This window comes from Papio anubis, chromosome 9, assembly GCF_008728515.1.
Source record: "Papio anubis isolate 15944 chromosome 9, Panubis1.0, whole genome shotgun sequence".
Lineage (NCBI taxonomy): Eukaryota > Metazoa > Chordata > Mammalia > Primates > Cercopithecidae > Papio > Papio anubis.
The window spans coordinates 42159232-42183038 of record NC_044984.1 but is presented as its reverse complement, the minus strand read 5'-3'; the positions used below and the strand labels follow the sequence as shown (position 1 = coordinate 42183038).

The 23807-nt window shown below is 40.6% G+C and overlaps 1 pseudogene across 1 annotated transcript; it reads left to right on the top strand.

Moving 5' to 3' along the window:
• Nucleotides 1-4509: 4509 nt before the first annotated feature.
• Nucleotides 4510-5482, top strand: LOC101022714 (annotated as a pseudogene). The gene has a single exon (XR_004176054.1). The product of XR_004176054.1 is annotated as a 2-iminobutanoate/2-iminopropanoate deaminase pseudogene (transcript).
• Nucleotides 5483-23807: the final 18325 nt, after the last annotated feature.

Below are 23807 nucleotides of genomic sequence, written 5' to 3'. Positions count from 1 at the left end.
TCCCCTTTATTTTTTATTTCAACAATGAAAGACTTTGCTGATTCCTTCTATATTCACACTGAAAAAGTATTACTATTTATTACTATTTTTACTTCTTGCCCTTGAGAATAACATGCATACAAATGTGTGTGGTGAATATATCCACATACTATATAACATATATTATATGTACATCTTACATATGCATTTTATATATACAAAGGTTACTATGTAAAACATACATAATATATATACATATTGCACTTTTCTCTTTTTCTAAATCTCCTTAGAACTAGAAGTTTCGTATTAAGTATCTCGTACAAGACAAATCTCAAAGTCATTTTTTCACTGAAATGAAGGATGCCAGAGTGATTATATAGAACTTTCATTCCCATTCTCAAGTGCTTAGAGAGAGGCCTCTTCTGAACAGCAATGAGATTCAGAAATATTTGGGATTGAGATGAGGTCTCTGCACAGTCCTGTGGCTGGTACCACAGACTCTGCTGTGTACTGAGAGTCTTGTATCTTAGTTGTCTGCCCACCCAGTACCTGTCATTAGCACTGATGTGTGTTGGGGGCAGTGCCTGTTACAGCTGAAGTGCTCTTGTCCTTCTTTTTCTAATGAGGCAGCCTCAGCATGAAATAATCTTGCATCACCGTCTCTCAAGCTATGGGAACTCTAAGGTATTCATGAGATTTGACTTTGTTTCCACAGAGCTGACCACTGATACAGAGACCAAAATCCCACTCAAATCAAAGTAAGTATAGAGCTTATTTTATTTTTAATTACAGAGACAGGGTTTCGCTATTGCCCAGGCTGGAGAGCAGTGGCGCAGTCACAGTTCACTGTAGCCTCAAGATCCTGGGCTCGAGTGATCCTCCCTCTCCGGCTTCCCAAGTAGCTGGGACCACAGGCACGCACCACCATACCTGGCTAATGTTTTTTGTTTTTGGTACAGACAGAGCCTCGCTGTGCTGGCCAGGCTGGTCTTGAACTCCTGGGCTCAAGTGATCCTCCTGCCTCAGCCTCCCAAAGCACTGGGATTACAGGCATGAGCCACCGTACCTGGCCTAAAGAGCTTATTTTAAAATCTAGAAAGCTCCTGGAATCCAAGAGAAGCAGGGCCCCTATGACAGGAACTGGGAACCAGAAAAGTTGCATCTAAGGTGCTCTCCAGGGCGTCCTCTCTCCTTTTCTTTTTCTGTCCCTTTCTCTCTGGAACCACGAGGCCCTCATATGCATTTTCCCTTGTGCATTCTTTCTCTCTCTCCCTCTCTCCCCTCTCCCTATCTCATTCTCATTCTCTTTCTCTGTAGGCCTGTAGTTCAAAATGTCCACCAGATCACTTGAGGTCAGAAGTTCAAGACCAGCCTGGCCAACATGGTGAAACCCTGTTTCTATTAAAAATACAAAAATTGGCCAGGTGTGGTGGCATGTGCCTGTAATCCCAGCTGCTTGGGAGGCTGAGGCAGGAGAATCGCTTGAACCCGGAAGGCGGAGGTTGCAGTGAACCAAGAACTGGGAAGGCAAAAGTTGTACTGCATTCCAACCTGGGCAACAGAGCGAGAATCCGTCTTAAAAAAAAAAAAAAAAAAAAAAGTCCACCAGTCACAACATTGCATCATCGCCTTTCTGAACATTTTCCTTCATTTCTTGGAGTTTCAATTCCAAATCTCTGATACCCAAAGGAATTCAGTCCTGAGACTCTCATTTCTGGGAAACCTTATAGGTAGGCCCCTTCCCTGGGTCTCATGAATGATCCGCTGGGATCTAGGGCTTCTTAATTACCTACAACAGGGAGAGGGGGTAAGATAAGATTCTCTGAAAAAAGATGGGTTGATTATTTAAAACACACATATAGTCTCTAAGGATATTTGTTTGTTTATCACATCCTAGTAGTACTTTTCAGTAAAGCTCAACATTTACTATGGAGGGAGAAGTTGCTTCCTCACAATTCGGTCTGACTGAGATGGCGACCCATTACTCCCCCATGCAGGAGAGTCTGTGGGAGCTGCTATGTAACTGCGAGGATTACGGTATTTCGGGAGTTAAGGTACTGGAAAGAGGAATGGGTTGATGGTTGAGAATTCGATCCTTACACCTGAGTCCTGATAAGATCCTAACCCACTGTATGACCTTGGACAAAACAAATAACTTTCTGAGCTTTTTATTTTTTTAAATTTGTTCAATGAGGAGGCTGGTGTAAGTCAGTGGTTCCCAGTTTTTTAGAGTGTGAAAACTCTTCTTAATTTCAGAAAATCATGAATACCACATTATAAAGGTGTCAATTTTGTTGCCCACTGAAAGGAAAAATACCTATAAATATATACGGGTTCTAAGACTCTTCTAATAACTCTAGAGTCTCTGTGAAATGCTACAGGCTAGAGCCATTGATCTAGCTGACACTGAGCCCCTTCTGGCCATGATAATCTGGGGCTCAAGTCAGGGGAATTCAAAAGGAAAGCTGACATTAAATATCAGATCCAAGAACAGCACTAGAAGTTTTCAAAAGAGATGAATTAAAGCAGATTCAAGGATCTAAGAATCGGAGCTGAGAGAGAACAGAAGGAAGAATGAACACTAACAACAGTGGAAGACTGTGGGGCAGCATGTCGGGAAGCAGGGTTATACAGTGCGGCTCATACCAGCGAGAGGGGCAGACGCCATCATAACTAAGAAAAGGAAGGCAGAGGGGAAGGTGATTTCGACTCTCAGGCAGGGTGGGCCACCTCTTCTTGACCTATATAAATATGTTATATAACAGCATATTAAATATAAATATAATGTAATTAATAATACAAGTTATATTGGATAATATTCACATATAAAACCACCAAGACAGTATATGTGCATGGTTCATAGTAGGTTAGTTTTCCTTTCCTCTCCTTTGTTACCTTAACAGTTGAAGTGTTATTTAAAGCCTTCTGTTTAAAATTCTGTAAAGATTAGTGCCATCAGAGTTGACATCAAGAAGATAGTGGCAATGACTTAGGGTAATTTCCATGATGTACATACAAGAGTTATGCCCACAGAAAAATTTATTCTTATGGTTCATCCAAGCACTGTCACTTTTGTGTTTTTCAATGCTTTGTATGCTTCATATCAAAAAAAGCGACTGATTCTCAAAGACATTCTGCCTTATAGCATTCTTCCTTAAGTTTTTAGGAGATCTTAACCTGACAGTTTACATTTCCCAGAGTTAAACACATATTCGAGAATTAGGTTGAGAATATCAGGTCAAATTTCAATCCAACATTCATCAAGCTGCACTGAGAAGCAAGACAGGAACATAAGAAAAATTCCTGAAAAAATTTACAGGTTATTAATTGTCTATTTTGCTTTTCTATAAAGGAATACCTGAGACTGGGTAATTTATAAAGAAAAGTGGCAGGACTTGCCACACTCTTTTTTTTTTTGAGATGAAGACTCACTCTTATCCCCCAATCTGGAGTACAATGGCATGATCTCTACTCACTGCAACCTCCACCTTGGGTTCAAGCGATTCTCCTGCCTCAGCCTCCTGAGTAGCTGGGATTACGTATCACTAATCCCACACACAGCTAATTTTTTTGTATTTTAAGAAGAGACGGGGTTTCACCATGTTGGCCAGGCTGGTCTCGAACTCCTGACCTCAGGTGATCCACCCGTCTCAGCCTCCCAAAGTGCTGGGATTACAGGCGTGAGCCACCGCACCCAGCACCACACTCTTTTAAACAACCAGATCTTGTGTGAACTCAGAGTGAGAACTCACTCATTACCATGGGGAGAGCACCAAGCCATTTATGAAGGATACACCCCCATGACTCAAACACCTCCCAGCAGGGCACACCTCCAGCATTGGGGATCACATTTCAACATGAGATTTGAGGGAACAAAACTTGGAAATCATACTGTTAATTTTCAAAATATTTTTGTTATAACTATTTTGATTTCTATATTCTAGCAAACATATCCTTTGGAGAATAGAAACTCCCTCCACTCCTCCAATAAATTCAACTGTAGAAGCTTTAAGAAAAACAGAAATCTTATAAGAAAGTGTTGGTCCAAATATAAATCAAACTAAAATGTTGTAGTGTTTCTAGCAATTTATAGCGTGTAAGAAAAAATAGACCCTTCAAGTGTGCTGACAGAGAAATTATATTTCATTTTTTCACGAATCAAATATTATTATTTGATTCTTCAGTGAATAATGTTCACATGTTCATAGACTGTGAATAATATTAACACGTTCTGTTTTCAGTTTTCAGAATCAATCTACAGACAAAGTATGTTTAAGGGACAGAATGTAAATGTTTTAAATCTAAACACTGAAAATGTATTATTATTTTTAATTTTCACTTAATAATTGTACATATTTATGGGGTACACTGTGATATTTCCATACAAGTATAAAATATGTAATAATAAAATCGGGGTAATTAGCATATCTATCACCTCAAACATTAATCATTTATTTGTGTTGAGAACATTTAAAATCTACTCTTCTAGCTACTTGAAAATACATAGTAAGTCCCATGAGACGTGAGCAAGGCTGGTGCTAGGGCTTCTTCTCCTGAAGGGGCTGCAAGAGGGAAGACTTAGCCATGTCGTCCTTGATCAAAACGGTGATCAGCACCGCGAAAGCCCCAGGGGCCATTGGACCCTACAGTCAAGCTGTGTTAGTCGACAAGACCATTCACATTTCAGGACAGATAGGCATGGACCCTTCAAGTGGACAGCTTGTGTCAGGAGGGGTAGCAGAAGAAGCTAAACAAGCTCTTTAAAAACATGGGTGAAATTCTGAAAGCTGCAGGCTGTGACTTCACTAATGTGGTGAAAACAACCGTTCTTCTGGCTGACATAAATGACTTCAATACTATCAATGAAATCTACAAACAGTATTTCAAGAGTAATTTTCCTGCTAGAGCTGCTTACCAAGTTGCTGCTTTGCCCAAAGGTAGCCGAATTGAAATTGAAGCAGTAGCTGTCCAAGGACCGCCGACAACAGCATCACTATAAGTGGGCCAGTGCTTTGTAGTCTGGAATTGTTAACATTTTAATTTTTACAAGTGATGTAACATCTTAATTAACCTTTTAATTTTCACAATTGATGACAGTGTGAGCTTGATGAAAATATCTGAAGTTATTATGGAAATACCATATAATAGGGAGAGTTGAACATGAATTGAAGATTAGAGAAGGAATCCAGTTACTGTTTTAAATTACACCTGTACTGAATATAGGAAAGAGATATCCATTACATAGTTACTCAATAAATAAAAGAGAAATAACAGGTAGGAAAGAAGAATAATTATTCCTGAGAAATAATCAAGAACATATCTAATTCAAACTAATGATGTGAACGATTTAGTTTTCACGTCAGGTATGTGATTCTGCTTTTACTTGAGTAAAATTTAAGTATTTAAATTTGAGGTCAAGAAGAAGAAAGTGGACCAAAATTTAATATAGATAATATTTTTCTAATGGAAATAAAATAGACAAGGAGATTTCAAAAAAAAAAAAGAAAATACATAGTAAATTATTGTTGATTATAGTCCCACTATAGTGGTATAGAACACTAGAACTTATTCCTTCTAGCTGTACTTTGCATCCATTAACTAACCTCGAGCTATTCTCCACTCGTTCTACCCTTTCCAGCCTCCAGTAACCACTAATCTACTCTATACTTTCATGAGACGAACTCTGTTAGCTTCCGTATATGAGTGAGGACATGTATTTATCTTCCTGTTCCTGGCTTGTTTCACGTAACATAATATCCTCCAGGCTCATCCATGGTTCCTCAAAAGACAGAACTTTGTTCTTTTTTTATACCTTTGTTCTTTTTTATATTCCACTGTGTCTATATACTGCATTTTCTTTTTCTTTTTTCTTTCTTTCTTTTTTTTTTTTTTTAATGAGATGGAGTCTTGCTCTGTCGCCAGGCTGACATAAATGACTTCAATACTGTCAATGAAATCTACAAACAGTATTTCAAGAGTAATTTTCCTGCTAGAGCTGCTTACCAAGTTGCTGCTTTGCCCAAAGGTAGCCGAATTGAAATTGAAGCACTGCACTGGAGTGCAGTGGCGCGATCGCAGCTCACTGCAACCTCCGCCTCTCGGGTTCAAGTGATTCTCCTGCCTCAGCCTCCTGAGTAGCTGGGATTACGGGTGTCTGCCACCATGCCCAGCTAATTTTTGTATTTTTAGTAGAGACGGAGTTTCACCATGTTGGTCAGGATGGTCTTGATCTCATGATCTGCCCGTCTTAGCCTCCCAAAGTGTTGGGATTACAGGCGTGAGCCATGCATTTTCTTTATTCACTCATTTGTTTCTGAGCGCTGAGGTTGATTCCATATCTTGGTTATTGTGAATAGTGCTGTAATAAACATGGGAGTGCCTATCTCTTTGACATACTGATTTCCTTTCCTTTGGATAAATACCCAATAGTGGGATTGCTGAATCATAGGGTAGTTTTATTTGTAGTTTTTTGAGGAATCTCTATACTGTTTTCCATAATGTCTGTACTAGAGTTTCACTGAAGGCAGAAGTCAGCTCTTGTGTGGAGGTTCCTCAAATGTCAGTATCTGTATGTCTTTATTGTGGGATGGTTCTATTTTTCTAGAAAAAGGATCTTCTAATATTTTGCCTAAAGGATTTAAACCAGGTATTGTCAGTGTTCTATAACAAGGGATAAAGATTTGGAATTGGAACTCCAAGAGTTGAAGAAAAGTGGTCAGAAGGGTGATGATGTAATGTTTGGGCTGGCGGACATTGGTTGGTGAACCATGTTCAAGCATGCAGTCAGCGTAGGGTCATCTAAAATTCAAGAAAACTTTCCAACAGCAAAAAGCTGGAGAAAATAAATAAATAAGAAAGCTAAAAAATATTAGGGAAATTTTCTAGAATGTAGAGCAATAGTCTTTTTGTCCTACCAAAAGATGTACAATAAGAGAGGAAAAATACAAGAGCCTCAAGATCTGAATAATAGGAGGTCCAGAGAGAATGAACAGAGAAAATAGTGGGGGAAATGTATTAAAGAAACAATTAAGGAAAATTTCCCAAAATAAAGGAAATGTCTCTAGATGAATGAAAAATAAGTCCATCCACCTGGACGTGGTAGCTCATGCCTGTGATCCCAGTCTTTTGGAAGACCAAGGTGGGAGGGTCACCTGAGGTCAGGAGTTCGAGGCCAGCCTGGCCAACATGGCAAAACTCCATCTCCACAAAAAATTAAAAAATTAGCCTGGCATGATGGTGCACCTGTAGTCCCAGCTACTCGGGAGGCTGAGGCAGGAGAACTTTTTTTTTTTTTTTTTTTTTTTGAGACAGAGTCTCATGCTGTGGCCCAGGCATGATCTTGGCTCACTGCAACCTCCGCCTCCCAGGTTCCAGTGATTCTCCTGCCTCAGCCTCCCAAGTAGCTGGGATTACAGGCGTGCACCACTCCACCCAGCTAATTTTTTTTTTGTATTTTTAGTAGAGACGAGGTTTCACCATGCTAGCCAGGCTGGTCTCAAAACTCCTGACCTCAGGCGATCCGCCCATCTCAGCCAAAGTGCAGGGATTACAGGTATGAGCCACCATGCCCGGCCCAGGAGAAACTCTTGAACCCGGGAGACAGAGGTTGCAGTGAGCCAAGATCGCACCCCTGCACTCCAGCCTGGGCGACAGAGCGAGACTCCATCTCAAAAAAAAAATAATAATAAATAATGAAAAACATGTCCATCAAAAAAGCCAAATCATTGTGAAATTTCAAAACCCCAGATGCAAAGAAAAGATCCCGAAAGCTTCTAGAGAGAAAAAGAAAACCAATTTATTTACAAAGTGCTGGTTCTAAGAATGGCAACATTTGTAGTCCTAACTCTCACAGAGAGTTTTCCTTCTACTTGAGCCTATGTTGTTGTCAAACCCCTTTTGCTGAGGGCTCATCTTCTGAGTTTTACTTCTGAATTCTCCCCTTCACTACCCATTTTGCTCTCCTCATTAAAGATATTCTTACAAAGTTCTATCACATACTCAAAACAGTCTCTTCTCCCCTTACCCTATTTCCAGATCTGACGCTGTGACAGACTAAGCGTATACTGGCCTGGATCTTTCTCCCTTTGCTGGGAGAGCCATTTCTTTAGTCATCATCTGTACCGAGCAGTTGTCAACTATGAATTTCCTCAGCACTTGTCAGCTGGGCTCAGTTACTAGGGTTTCTGCAGAGACTGGCTCCACCTGCTTTTCTGCACCAAGATGTTGACAACTTCTCTGTTTTTCCTTCTTGGAGCCATCTCAACCCTCTTTGGTGGTAAGAAGGAGATGAAGACGTCAGTCAGGTAGCAGCTGCCACAACCCACATAATACCAATTCAACCTACAAACACAATCATGAGATTTCTCTTTGCTGGTAACCAGACAAGAGGCCCATCCACACTGTAATTCTGTCCAGTTGAGAGGTGAGGCAACAAAAATCTGCTTAGATTGACAGCAAACACATAAGTATTGTGCCTGAGAAGTTCTTAAGCAGGCAGGCTTGAATTTACATGTTTGTTTACTTTGTCTCTCTGTACTCTCTCCATCTTCTCTTGTATTTCCTTAATGATGGTCTTCTAGTTCCATCTAGGATCGTGTTAGGCTCATACTTCAGGTTCTTTCCTTTATTATTTCATTAGTCCATGGAGTTTTAGCTGTTCTTGTGTCCTTATAGTCTGAAAATGCCAGAAATTGTTCAAATGGTCACCTCTTGCATCATTTAGTTTCTGCTGCATAACAAATTACCCCAAAACTTAGTGGCTTAAAATAACAACCTCTTTTTTTTTTTTAAGCTTATGACTTTTCAGTTCATTAAGTTAGGCTGGGTTCATCCAAGCAGTTCTGGCCAGGTTGGCTGGGGTTTGGCTGGTTGAAGTCTCAACTGAGATGACTCATTTGTACTTTATGTGGTTTCTCACCTTCCAGCAGACAATCCTGGGCATGGTCACATGGTGACAGCTTTATTCAAAGAGTGTGCTCTTTGAACACAATATAGGAAGCTGCAAGGCCTCTTGAAGCCTAGACTTGGAACTCATTCAATGCCAGTTCCGTGGTATTCTATTGACCAAAGCATGTGGCAAGGCCATCCCAGATTCAAAGGGACTCTACCTCTTTTTTTTTTTTTTTTGAGAAGAAGTCTTGCTCTGTGGCCCAGGCTGGAGTGCAGTGGCAGAACTTGGCTCACGGCAACCTCCACCTCCCAGGTTCCAGCAATTCTCCTGCCTCAGCCTCCTGAGTAGCTGGGGCTACGGGTGCATGCTACCATGCCCAACTAATTTTCGTAGTTTTTAGTAGAGACAGAGTTTCTCCATGTTGGTCAGGTTGGTCTCGAACTCCTGACCTCAGGTGATCCACCCACCTGGACCTCCCAAAGGGCTGGGATTACAGGCGTGAGCCATAGCACCTGGCCCACTCTACCTCTTAATGGGAGAAACTGCAGAATATTATGGCCAGTTTTACAATGTACTGTATTTCAGTAGAGAAAAACTAGGAGTAGGGAAGGAAAAAGATGGACGACTTTTACTTTTCACTTACAGAATTACGTTTTGTTTAAATTTTTAAAATTATGGATACATATACACTACTTCTACAATAATAACAATGATAATATATTAAAATATGACTCCAAATATTTCTTGTATTATCTTAGTTACACATGAGGATAATAATCTAATCCACTGATACTTTGAAGGACCCATGATTTTGAGTCAAAACACCTGATTCAGACTTTGTCTTTGAACTGCCTCTATCAGGCTAAATAATGATAAATTTAACATGAAATCCTCCAGCATGGAGGTTGACACATAGTAAATGCTTAATAAATGTTGGGTAAATCTGAATCTGAATGAGAAGATAGGGGCAAAAAAAGATGTATGAATAATATAAAAATAGCTTTAAAATCTGTTCTATTATTTTCATTTTTGTTTTCTGAGACAAGGTCTCGCTCTGTCACCCAGGCTGGACTACAGTGGTGCTATCACAGCTCACTGCAACTCCTGGGCTCAAGGGATCCTCCCACCTCAGCCTCCCTAGTAGCTGGGACCACAGGCACACACCACCACGCCCAGCTAGTTGTCTTTATTTTTATTTTTAGTAGAGACGAGGTCTTCCTCTGATGCCCAGGCTGGTCTTGAACTCCTGAACTTGAGTGATCATCCTGCATCAGCCTCCCAAAGTGCTGGGATTACAGGCGTGAACCACTGTGCCCAGCCAAAATCTGTTCTATTAATTTAGTGTTTATAAAAACAACTTGCCAGCTTTTATTAAGGCAACTTGAACTTTAACGGACAAGAAAAGAGATTTGATTTAACTTCATATACTTGGAGTTTGGACTGTTGGAGAAAATATGAACAACAGCATGTCCATTGCTGTAATACAAGTTGGGAATTATAACCTAGGACAGCATCAAGAGTGTTCTTAAATTCTAGTCCTGCAAGTCACCCATCTGATTAAGAAACCATATATCTTATGATACATGCCAGGGATTCTCCTTAGCTATATCAAGTGGGGCCTTGGGGAGACATCCAGAGGAGCTATTTTTCAAAAAACCTTCTTTCTGGCTGGGCGTGGTGGCTCATGCCTATAATCCCAGCACTTTGGGAGGCCCAGGCGGGCAGGTCACCTGAGCACAGGAGTTCAAGACCAGCCTAGCCAACATGGTGAAACCCCGTCTGTACTAAAAATGCAAAAATTAGCCAGCCATGGTGGCACCTGCCAATAATCCCAACCATTTGGGAGGCTGAGGCAGGAGAATCAATTGAACCCAGGAGGAGGAGGTGGCAGTGAGCCAAGATCACACTATTGTACTCCAGCCTGGGCAAAAGAGCGAAACTCTGTCTCAAAACCAAAACCAAAACAAACAACAAAACTTCCTTTCTTTAGCAGCTGCGGCACACATTAGCAAGTGGCAGAAAAGTGACCTCTTAATTTTGTTCAATAGACCCCATATTCAGTTTGGTCTAGTGCTTTTACCAGTCCTTACTATTTCTGCAAATTAAAAATGGATAAATACAAGCAATAAAAATATGCTAGAGAAATTCTTGCAAATCCTTTTGTGGCTGATTTTCAATCCAGAATATATTTTCCTAAATTTTCACAAAGTATTTACCATAATAGGCTTGCTATTTATTTAATGACCGTTCGATGCCATCCTGACCTTTCCCAGGAAGGTCAAAGAGTAGCCTGTTATTTGAATGCCTAATTTAACTGGACAAAGGAAATTGCTTTCATAATTTCTACTTTGCCCTTCCTGATTGAACCAAATGTCAACTTTCCACGCAATGTTCCCCGACAAACATTCGTATTCCTAATACAACCAGATTAGATCAATCTGCATCTGTCTCCATTGTACCCTGGGATTGCATAAACTCTGGATACATATTTATTTTGTGGATTCATTTCCATGTTAATTAGAACGCAGTTTCCTGGAATTTCTTTTCTAAGTATGATAATCTTCTTACAGTCAGCATGATGGAAACAGCTGTGCACTGTTTACTTTAAGGAGAATGGTGTTCCTTGCTCAGATTATCATTGGATGTGCACTTTCTAGATCAAATATTGTATCTCCATTCTTTCCTATAGAATTATTAGAACATGTTAATTTATGGAGGACTTTCAAACTCAATTTTATTATGCAACTGTGTTTTGGGGAGAGCATACTACACAACAAAAAGTATTGAAAAGCCATAATATTTAATTAAATCCTTTTTCTTCTACTGCAATCTCTGCTTTCTAAGTAGATTTTTTAAGTCAACTTTATTTATTTATTTATTTATTTTTGAGACAGTGTCTCGCTCTGTGACCCAGGCTGGAGTTCAGTGGCGCGATCTCGGCTCACTGCAACCTCCGCCTCCTGGGTTCAAGCGATTCTCCTGCCTCAGCCTCCCAAGTAGCTGGGATTATAGGCGCGTGCCACCACGCCCTGCTATTTTTTGTATTTTTAGTAGAGACGGGGTTTCAGCATGTTGGCCAGGCTGGAAATCAACTATTTTTTAATTACAAAAGTTATATATGTAAAGTGCAGAAAATCTGGAAGTTAGACAATCCCACTGTTGTTAACATTTTGATGCCTTTCTTTCAAACACATAATAGATTTTTGTAAGATATTTTTATGCTGAGCAGATAAATACAGTATCAGTCCGAACACTTTTTCACCAGCCATCCATCTAATCTCACTAAGGAGTTATTAGATGATAAAATAAAGCAGATTATTCAATCCAACATCAAACATATTCTGAAGATTTACCATATGCTGTACACTTTCTCCTCTCTGGGTTGGGTGAGAAGAGCACAAAAATAAATAAGACACATCTTGCTTTGTCAACATGATTAGCATCCAAGATAGAGTTGCTTTAGCCTCCACAGGTATATTGCCATTCCAAACAAAGTCAGGCTTAATAAATAAAACTAGAATAAATATTAGGTAGACAACTCAGTCTCTACCACGTCACCTGAGTTTAGCCATGCGTGTCTCTTTAGAGCAATCATTATATATAACAGACATTTCAGCTTCGCTCCCTGGAAACTCTTCTCTTCCCTCTCTAGGGTCAGACACATGCTTTCATCAGCACAGTTAAGGATCAGACGAGAGATGAATCAGGCTTTGTCAATTCCCATTCCCATTGTTGCTTACTATCTTATCAACAAAACCAAAACAAGCTTAAGGAAAAATGTTTCATCCGTGAACTTTAATTTCCTCTACTCCTTTTTGTCATAAAAATAAAATAAATTATTTTTCATATTGTACCTTCCTGTGTACACTTAATCTTTGTTTTTTGCACAAAATTGCAGTATGATTTACTTTACTTTTGGGGTCCAGTCCCAGGCTGAGGTCCTGACCCTAGTGACATACTATAAATTCTTTAAAGCAGAGACACTCAGCTACTGGCTGTTGTCAGATGCTCTGAGGACCTGAGCAGTTGTGGGAAGTTGTTTCTCCAGTTGATGAACACACTGTAATTCTTATTTGGGACAGAAAAACGTTGTAGGAAGATGTTATGATTATATAACAAATAGAAGCCTGGGCAACACAGGGAGACCACTTCTCTACAAAACACTTTTTAAAACTTAGCTGGGCACAGTGGCTCATGCCTGTAGTCCCAGCTACTCAGGAGGTTGAGGTGGGAGGATTACTTGAGCCTGGGAGGTTGAGGCTGCAGTGATCATGTCACTGTGTCACTGCACTCCAGTCTGAATGACAGAGCAAGAAGACCCCGTCCCCCAAAACAAAACAAAACAAAACAAACAAACAAAAAAACCCAAAAAAACCTCAAATAGACCTAGAATGTATTTAAAAGAAAAAGTAGCACTGATTGGAACTCGGATGGTCAAAAACAAAAACAAAAACAAGCCCTCATCCGCCTAGGTATACACCCAAAAGAATGAAAACAGAGATTTTAATAGATACTTGAACATCAGTGTTCAGAGCAGCATTACTCACCATAGGCAAAAGGTGGGAAACAACTTGACTGCTCACTGACAGATGAATGGATAAACACAATGTCATGTAAACATTCATCCTTAAAAAGGAATTAAATTCAGACACATGCTATAACATGGATGAACCTTGAAAACATCATGCTAAGTGAAATAAGCCAGGCAAGAAGGGACAAATATATGGTTCCACTTATATGAGGTACCTAGAATACACAAGGTCATAGAGATAGAAAGTTTGATAGAGGTTACCGGGGACTGAGGGACAGGGTGAATGGAAAGTTACTGTATAATGAGTACAGAGTTTCTGTTTGGAATGATGGAAGAGTCCTGAAAATGGATAGTGGTAATAGTTGTATACATTTTGAATGTACTTAATGTCACTGAATTGTGCACTTAAAAGTGACTACAATGGTTTTATATCATGAATGTTCTCCATCTTAGTACCTATCAACTCTTCCTGCTTGCTGCAGGCTGTCCCTTTCTACCCCTAGGCAGGCATGCCTCTGCCTGAGTCAACAACATGCAGCCCGTTGGGTGGCCACATGCCCATGACCTCTCCCAGCCTGAAGGAACTATACTCATATTGCCCTGGGTTGGCAGCCTGGGTTCTCTGCTGGGTTACCCCAAAGTGGTTTTAGGACAGCACAATTATTTATTAAGTAACTCTGGCGCTGGCCTTAAGAAAAAACAGAACAATGAAAGCATTAAGCCTAACACCTTTCTCTTTTAATGAATGAGTCAATATTCATGTTATTATTCCTAGAAATAAGAACTCTGTCCGCCTGGGTAACGTAGTGAGACACCATCTCTACAAAAAAATTAAAAAGCTAGCCAGGCATGATGGCATGCACCTGTAGTCCCAGCCACTTGGGAGGCTAAGGCAGGAGGATTTCTTGAGCCTGGGAGGTTGAGGCTGCAGTGAGCCATGATCATGCCACTGCCCTCCAGCCTGGGTGATGCAGCAAGACTTTGTCTAAAAAAAAAAAAAAAAAAAAAGAAAAAAGAAAAGAAAAGAAAAGAAAAAGAACTCTGAAGACCTTGGGAAAGAATGGTACTTAGTAGTCAGATTTCTGTTTATAAGGAAAATATTTCCAAATGCTCTATGAGGTCTGGAAAGTTCTTTCATTATAAAGGAAATCCAAAGTTGCAACAGGAGATCATTTTTTGTTGGATGGTTTTAATAATAAGATACAGTGCCCCACGTATAAAGAGCTGTAGCTAATGGCAGCCATAAGGTATGTAAGCACAAAAGGCACATATATTTATGCTGAAGGTTTTGATTTCAAAAATAAGGCCATGTTTTAAGTTATTAGAGAACACGATTCTTATACTATCAGGGTATTACAATGCTTTGGAGATGTCCGTTAATTTAGGGGCTTTTGGATTCCCAATTATGAAGTGCTTACTTCATAAATCCTGGGTCTATATTTGCCTTGAATATCCAGCAATATTCCACAAGTACTTGCTGCAACCCTATCCTCCCTACAAGCTCCCCCAGTACAAGCATACAAAATTGATAAGCCTCAAGGTCCTCTCTTGCCACAATCAGATCATTAACCTGTGCTGCCAACCAGAGTTTCATGGTTCTTTATTTATTTATTCATTTATAATATCTAGGATTATAGTCTAAGAAGCAGCATTCTCCAAGGAAAATGGTCACACACACACACACACACACACACACACACACACACACACACACTCTCTCTCTCTCTCTCTCTCTCTCTCTCTCTCTCTTAACTGGGTCAGCCCTCTGGGGTTAGACTTTAACTCAAGCCCTTTATCAAAACAAAGTTGCAGAAAGTCAATTTCACTTCCTCTCTCTGAGAGGTGTGAGATTCTTGCCACATCACTAGTCCCTTCCATGTTCTGTAGGTAGAAAGAAGCAAAATAATCTCCAGTATATGCAAAGTTCAGAAATCAAGACTGCCAGAAGACAGACTGGCTATGATGGACTGTCATTTGATATTACTGGAAAAAAAAAAAAAAAACAAAAAAAAACCTTGGGTCATTTACCAAAATCTCACTTTGTATTCAGCTATTTTAGTATCACATTGACAAAGTACAGGGTTCGAAATATAAACAAATTTAGAAATGAGGAGGTAAAGCTAGGAGAAAACTAAAAGGCTAGAGGGTGGTTCATATAAAACCTAATTTAAAAATCTATGAGATTTTTAAATACCTGGAGAGTTTACTATCTATTCTCCTATATTAACACTTCTGGCCGGGCGCGGTGGCTCAAGCCTGTAATCCCAGCACTTTGGGAGGCCGAGACAGGCAGATCACGAGGTCAGGAGATCGAGACCATCCTGGCTAACACGGTGAAACCCCGTCTCTACTAAAAAATACAAAAAACTTGCCTGGCGAGGTGGCGGTGCCTGTAGTCCCAGCTACTCGGGAGGCTGAGGCAGGAGAATGGCGTAAACCGGGAAGGCGGAGCTTGCAGTGAGCTGAGATCCGGCAACTGCACTCCAGCCTGGGCGACAGAGCGAGACTCCATCTCAAAAAAAAAAAAAAAAAACACTTCTGAACATTACACATATTTAGCCATCAAATATTTATTGAGTTCTTCTAAAGTGCCAGCCAGTGCTCTAGGTGCTGAATACAGTGAACACACCAGAAAAAGTCCTCCCCTTAAGGAGGTCATAAAGCTGAGATGACAATGAATGAATAAACATACAAGGTGAATAACACATAAAACATATAATAAATGTTAAATAAGATAGACTATTAAATAATATGAACATATATTAATAAACTGTTTTAGTGTTTATTATATATTAGTAAAATACATAAATATATTAAATGTTATATACAATAATGAAAATATACAATAATCAGGCAAGTGTTATGACAAAAATTAAGTAGGATAAAGGGCAGTGGTGTACCTAGTGCATTTGACACCCTGAGCAGATCCATTTTTAAATATCTGCCTCCTTTATATGACAAATTATTATATGAAAAAATATATTCAATAATCATGAAATGAAACATGCAGCAGACAGAGTCTAAGAGGGCCCCCATGATGCCCATTGATATGATTTGGGTCTGTGGCATGCCCAAATCTCATGTTGAATTGTAATCCTCAATGTTGGAGAAGGGGCCAGGTAGGAGGTGACTGGATCGTGGGGGTGGATTACCCCCTTGCTGTTCTCATGATAGTGAGTGAGTTCTTGCAAGATTTAATTGTTTACAACAGTGTGGCACCTCTCGCCTCTCTCTTCTTCCTGCTGCTGACGTGTAAGACTTGCCAGTTTACCCTTCACCTTCTGCCATGATTGAAAGTTTCCTGAGACTTTTTCAGCCATGCTTCCTGTACAGCCTGAGGCACTGTGAGCCAATTAAACCTCTTTTCTTTACAAATTTCCCAGTCTTAGGCAATCCTTTACAGAGTGTAAGAATAGACTAATACACCCACCTTAAGCTATTCATGTCTTGTGTAAATCCCCTCCCCTTGAGTGTGGGTGAGACTTATTAATTGCTTCTAACCAGTAGAATAAGGCAAAGCTGATGGGATATGATTGTGCAACATAAAATTGTACCCCGTCTTGCCTGGAAATGCTCATTCTTGCTAGCTTTTCTGGGTAGTGGGAGGGAGAGGGTCTTGCTCTGTTGTTCAGGCTGGAGTGCAGTGGCATGATCACAGCTCACTGTAGTCTTGACCCCTTGGGCCCAAGCAGTTCTTCCACCTCAGCCTCCCAAGTAGCTGGGACCACAGGTGTGTGCCCCTGGCTATCTTTTTTCTATTTTTTGTAGAGTCTCAGTATGTTACCTAGGCTGGTATCAAACTCCTGGGCTCAAGTGATACTCTCACTTTGTCCTCCCAAAGTTTTGGAATTACAGGCATGAGCCACCACGTGTGGTCTCTTGCTTACTTTAAGAAAACAAAGGTCATGTTGAGAAGGCCTCATGGCAAGGAGCAGAGGGCAGCCTAAGACCAATATCCAGCAAGAGACAGAGGCCTTCAGTCCAATATCTGGTGAGTTACTGAATCTTTTCAACTACCTGAGCTTGGAAGTGGATCCTTGCTCAGTCTAACCTCGGCTGACACCTTGATTGCATCCTTGTGAGACCCTGAAGTGGAGGATCCAGTTAAGCCATGCCCTGCTTCCTGACCCACTAAAACTGTGATTTTGTTTATCTTTTCCAAAAACCAACTTTTTATTCCTTAGATATTCTGTATTTTTTAGTCTCAAGTTCATTTATTTCTGCTCTGATCTTTTTTACTTTCCTTCTATGTATTTTGGGTTTGTTTTGTTTTTGCTTTCCTAATTCCTTTATGTTTATTTGAAGTATTTCTACTTTTTTGAACAAAAATTATTTATATTTTATTTTATATTTCTTTCTGCTTTTTGATATAGGCATTTATTGCTATAAATTTCCCTCTTACTACTGCTTTTGCTGTATCCCATAGATTTTGGTATATTGTATTTCCATTTTTATTCTTTTCAAGAAATTTTAAAATTTTCTTCTTAATTTCTTCATTGACCCATTGGTTGTTCAGGAGCATGTTGTTTAATTTCCATGTGTTTGGGAAGATTCAGAGGTTCCCCTTGTTGTTGATCTCTAGGTTTATTCCATTTTGGTCAGAAAAAAAATTTGACATATATATAATTTTTACTTTTTTGAATGTATTCAGACTTGTTTTGTGGCCTAAGATATAATCTGTCAGGCCTCTGAGCCCAAGCCAAGCCATCGCATCCCCTGTGACTTGCACGTATATGCCCAGATGGCCTGAAGTAACTGAAGAATCACAAAAGAAGTGCAAATGCCCTGCCTCGCCTTAACCGATGACATTCCACCACAAAAGAAGTGAAAATGGCCGTTCCTTGCTTTAAGCGATGACATTATCTTGTGAAGTTCCTTTTCCTGGCTCATCCTGGTTCAAAAGCCTCCCCCACTGAGCACCATGTAACCCCCACTCCTGCCCGCCAGAGAACAACCCCCTTTGACTGGAATTTTCCTTTACCTACCCAAATCCTATAAAACAGCACCACCCTTATATCCCTTCGCTGACTCTCTTTTTGGACTCAGCCCGCCTGCACCCAGGTGATTAAAAAGCTTTATTGCTCACACAAAGCCTGTTTGGTGGTCTCTTCATACGGACGCGCATGACATAATCTATTCAGGAGAATATTCCATATACTAATGAAAAGAATGTGTATTCTGCAGCATTTGAGTGAAATGTTCTATAATTGTCATACCTATTTGGTCAACTGTGTAGTTTAACTCCAACGTTTCTTTATTAATTTTCTGTCAGGATAATCTGTCGGTTTCCTGAGAGTACAGTGTTAAAGTCCCTTGCTATTAGTGTATTGCAGTCCATCTTTTCCTTTAGATCTATTAATGTTTGCTTTATATACTTAGGGGCCCTAGTGTTGAGTGCATAGGTTATTTATAAGTGTCCTTCTTGCTGAATTCACTCCTTTATTATTATTTGGTGACCTTCTTTGTCTCTTTTTGCAGTCTTTGATTTGTAGTCTATTTTATCTAAGTACAGCTGCTCCTGCTTTGTTTTGGCTTCCAGTTGTATGAAATATCTTTTCACCCCTTCGCTTTCAGTCTGTATGTTTTTGTTTTTGTTTTGAGATGGAGTCTTACACTGTTTGTTGTCCAGGCTGGAGTACAGTGGCATGATCTTGACTCACTGCAACCTCCGCCCCCCAGGTTCAAGTGATTCTCCTGCCTCAGCCTCCCTAGTAGCTGGGATTACAGGCACCTGCCACCACACCTGGCTAATTTTGTAGTTTTTTTTTTAGTAGAGACAGGGCTGCACCTGAAAGGACACAAAGATAGATGTGTCCCCCCCCCCCCCCCCCGCTACACCCTTTGTTCTGCTCTCTAATCTTTGCACATACCAGAGATTTCGTAAATTCTGTGAGTACCTGTTTTTCTGCACGTACCAGAGATTTTGTAAGTTCTGAGGCAAGGTCACAAGACGTGTTTAAGTAAGATAAACTTTTGCTGCCATAAACCTGCTCTCCCGCCTCAAAGGTTGAACCGAAATATCAGAAATGGCGGGAACCAATCATAGTTAGCCAAATCGCCTTGTTCAAACACTAGCCAATCATATATCTGATTTGTATAATAACTCTATGCCCACTTTTCTTAGACTATGTAACACTGCTCGGAGCTCAGTGGGGGAGCTCTCCTGGCCGTCTCGTTTCACGAGCGAGGGAGAGTTCCAGGTTCGAACCTGTAATAAAGATCCTTGCTGCTTAGCTTTGACTCTGGACTCTGGTGGTCTTCTTCGGGGAATAAACGGTCTGGGCATAACACACCATGTTGGCCATGCTGGTCTCAAACTCCTGACCTTAAGGGATCTACCCACCTCGGCCTCCCAAAGTGTGGGTATTACAGATGTGAGCTGTCATGCCCAGCCAGTCTGTATGTCTTTTTAGGTAGAAAGGGTTTCCTGTAGGCATTATATAGTTGAGTCTTGTTTCTTTATTCGTTCATCCACTCTATGCCTTTTAATTGGAGAATTTAGTCCATTTACATTCCATGTTATTGATAAGTAAGGACTAGTTGCTGCCATTTTGTGGTTTTCTGATTGTTTTGTAATTCCTCTCTTCCTTCTTCCTTTTTTACTGTCTCTCTTTGTGGTTAAGTGACTTTCTCTGGTAGTAAGTTTTAATTTGTTGCTTTTACCTTTAGTGAATCTATTATAAGTTTTTGCATTGGGGTTACCATGAGGCTTATGAAAGACATTTTATAGATAAAATAAGTTATTTTAAGGAGATAACAACTTATCTTAGATCACAAAGAAAAGAATGGAAACACACAAAGAAAAAGCAAAAACAACAACAACAACAACAAAAAAAAAACAAATCTACACTTCAACTTCCTTACTCCCACATTTTGACTTTTGTCTTAATTTGCCTGTGTTTATATTGCCTATATTTTAACAGGTTAATGTAGCTATTATTGTTTTGATAGATGCATCTTTTGGACTTCATACTAGAGTTATGAGTGGATTGCACTCCACAATTTCAGCATAAGAGTATTCTTAATTAATTTTACCAGTGGGTTCAAATATTTTATTTCTTCTTTTTTTCTTTCTTTTATTTTTCTTTCTTTTTTTCCTTTTCTTTTTTTTCTTTTTGTCACACATTTTGCTTTTAGATTGATTGAAGAACTCCCTTTAGCATTTCTTGTAAGACAGGTCTAGTGGTGGTGAATTATCTTCCCTTTTGCTTATCTGGGAACGACTTTATCTCTCCTTCACAGGTGAAGAATACCTTTGCTGGACACTATTCTTGAATGGTAGCTTTTTTCTTTCAGTGCTTCTTTGAAAATGTCATCCTATTCCCTCCTGGCCTGTATGGTTTCCATTGAGAAGTTTATTGCCAGATGAATTGGAAATCCTTTATATGTTATTTGTTTCTTTTCTCTTGCTGCCTTTAAGATCCTCTTTGTCCTTCACCTTTGAGAGTTTGATTATTATATACCTTGGAGCAGTCTTATTTGGGTCAAATCTGTTTTGTGTTCTCTGACCTTCCAGTACCTGGATATTTATGTTTTTTCTCAAGTTTTGGAAAGTTTTGTTATTTCTTTGATTAAACTTTCTACCCTTTCCCCTTGCTTGACTTTCTCTTTAACACCAATAATTTTTAGATGTGGCCTTTTGAGTTAATTTTATAGGCAATCATCATTCCTTTTCATTTTTTTTCTTTTTTTCTCCTCTTACTATATATTTTCAGATAGCCTATCTTCTCTGCTACTGAGAGCCTCTAACAAATTTTTCAGTTCAGCAAATATTTTCCTAAGTTCCAAAATTTTTGTTTTTCTAAATTACTTAGATTTCTTTGTTAAATTTCTCTGATAAATTTCTGAATTTGTTTTCTGTGTTATCTTGGCGATCACTGAGTTTCCTTAAAACTGCAGTTTAGGGTCAGTCACTGGTTTCTCGTTTTGTCCATTTGGGGAGACCTTGGTTTCCTGTGTGCTATTGTTTCTTGTGGATGTATGTCTATGTCTTTGCACTGAAGGATTATTTATTCCAGTCTTCTCTGTCTGGCTTGTTTTGGATTTTATTGGCTACATTTGCTTAGAGGTTTTTTATTGCTGTGGACTGTCTTCTTTTCAGCTCTAGGTGGCATCTTTAGGCCAAGTTCACCTCAGCTCTAGTAAATGATCAGAGCATGCCCTTTCTGAGTGGGGGAGGTCCCTAAGGTCCTGGCAGTGTAGGAAGGTTGCCTAGAGGTTCGTCCCTGTCAGGTCTCTGAGCCCAAGCTAAGCCAGATCCCCTGTGACCTGCACTATACATCCAGATGGCCTAAGGTAACTGAAGATTCACAAAAGAAGTGAAAATGGCCTGTTCCTGCCTTAACTGATGACATTACCTTGTGAAATTCCTTCTCCTGGCTCATCCTGGCTCAAAAGTTCCCCCACTGAGCACCTTGTGATCCCCACCCCTGCCGGCCAGAGAACAACCCCCCTTTGACTGTAATTTTCCTTTACCTACCCAAATCCTGTAAAACAGCCCCACCCATATCTCCCTTGCTGACTGTTTTCAGACTCAGCCCACCTGCAGCCAGGTGAAATAAACAGCCTTGTTGCTCACACAAAGCCTGTTTGGTGGTCTCTTCACACGGACATGAGTGAAATTTGGTGCCGTGACTCGGATCGGGGGACCTCCCTTGGGAGATCAATCCCCTATCCTCCTGCTCTTTGCTCCTTGAGAAAGATCCACCTACTACCTCGGGTCCTCAGACGAACCAACCCAAGGAACATCTCACCAATTTTAAATCCGGTAAGTGGCCTCTTTTCTCTTCTCCAACTTCGCTCACTATCCCTCAACCTCTTTCTCCTTTCAATCTTGGCGCCACACTTCAATCTCTCCCTTCTCTTAATTTCAGTTCCTTTCCTTTCCTGGTAGAGACAAATGAAGTGCATTTTATCTGTGGACCCAAAACTCCGGCACCAGTCACGGAGTCGGGAAGACAGTCTTCCCTTGGTGTTTAATCATGCGGGGACGCCTGCCTGATTATTCACCCACATTTCACTGGTATCTGATCACCTCGGGGACACCTGCCTTGGTTATTCACCCACATTCCCTTGGTGGCAAGTCAATTGTGGGGACGCTTGCTTTAGCTGCTCACATTGCAGCCCAGGGCTGCTTACCCCACCCCTTTTCCACTTTCCTAGGGGGGGCAAGCACCCGCCACCCCTTCTCTCCGTGTCCCTACCCCTTTTCCACTTTCCTGGGGGGCAAGCACCCCCTACCCCTTCTCTCCGTGTCTCTACCTTCTCTTTTCTCTGGACTTGCCTCCTTCACTATAGGCAACCTTCCACCCTCCATTCCTCCTTCTTCTCCCTTAGCCTGTGTTCTCAAGAACTTAAAACGTCTTCAACTCACACCTGATCTAAAACCTAAAAGCCTTATTTTCTTCTGCAATGCTGCCTGACCCCAATACAAACTTGACAGTGGTTCCAAATAGCCAGAAAATGGCACTTTTGATTTTTCCATCCTACAGAATCTAAATAATTCTTGTCGTAAAATGGGCAAACAGTCTGAGGTGCCTGATGTCCAGGCATTTTTTTACATATCAGACCCTCCCTAGTCTCTGTTCCCAACGCAACTCGTCCCAAATCTTGCTTCTTTCCCTCCTGCCTGTCCCCTCAGTGCCAACCCCAAGCGTCACTGAGTCTTTCCGGCCTTCCTTTTCTACGGACCCATGTGACCTCTCCCCTCCTCCCCAGGCTGCTCCTCACCAGGCCAAGCCAGGTCCCAATTCTTCCTCAACCTCCCTGACCCTATAATCCTTTTATCACCTCCCATCCTCACACGCAGTCTGGCTTACAGTTTCATTCCAGGACTAGCCCTCCCCCACCTGCCCAGTAATTTCCTCTTAAAAAGGTGGCTGGAGCTAAAGGCATAGTCAAGGTTAATGCTCCTTTTTCTTTATCCCAAATCAGAGAGCGTTTAGGCTCTTTTTCATCAAATGTGAAAACCCAGCCCAGTTTACGGCTTGTTTGGCAGCAACCCTGAGAAGCTTTACAGCCCTAGACCCTAAAAGGTAAAAGGCCGTCTTATACTCCATATACATTTTATTACCCAATCCGCTCCCAACATTAAATAAAATTCCAAAAATTAAATTCCAGCCCTTAAACTCCACAACAGGATTTAATTAACCTCGCCTTCAAGGTGTACAATAATAGAATAGAGGCAGCCAAGTAGCAACATATTTCTGAGTTGCAATTCCTTGCCTTCATTGTGAGAGAAATCTTAGCCACATCTCCAGCACAGAAGAACTCCCAAACGCCTGAACTGCAGCGGCCAGGCATTCCTCCAGAACTGCCTGCCCCAGGAGTTTGCTTCAAGTGCTGGAAATCTGGCCACTGGTCCAAGGAATGTTCGCAGCTTGGGATTCCTCCTAAGCCGTGTCCCAT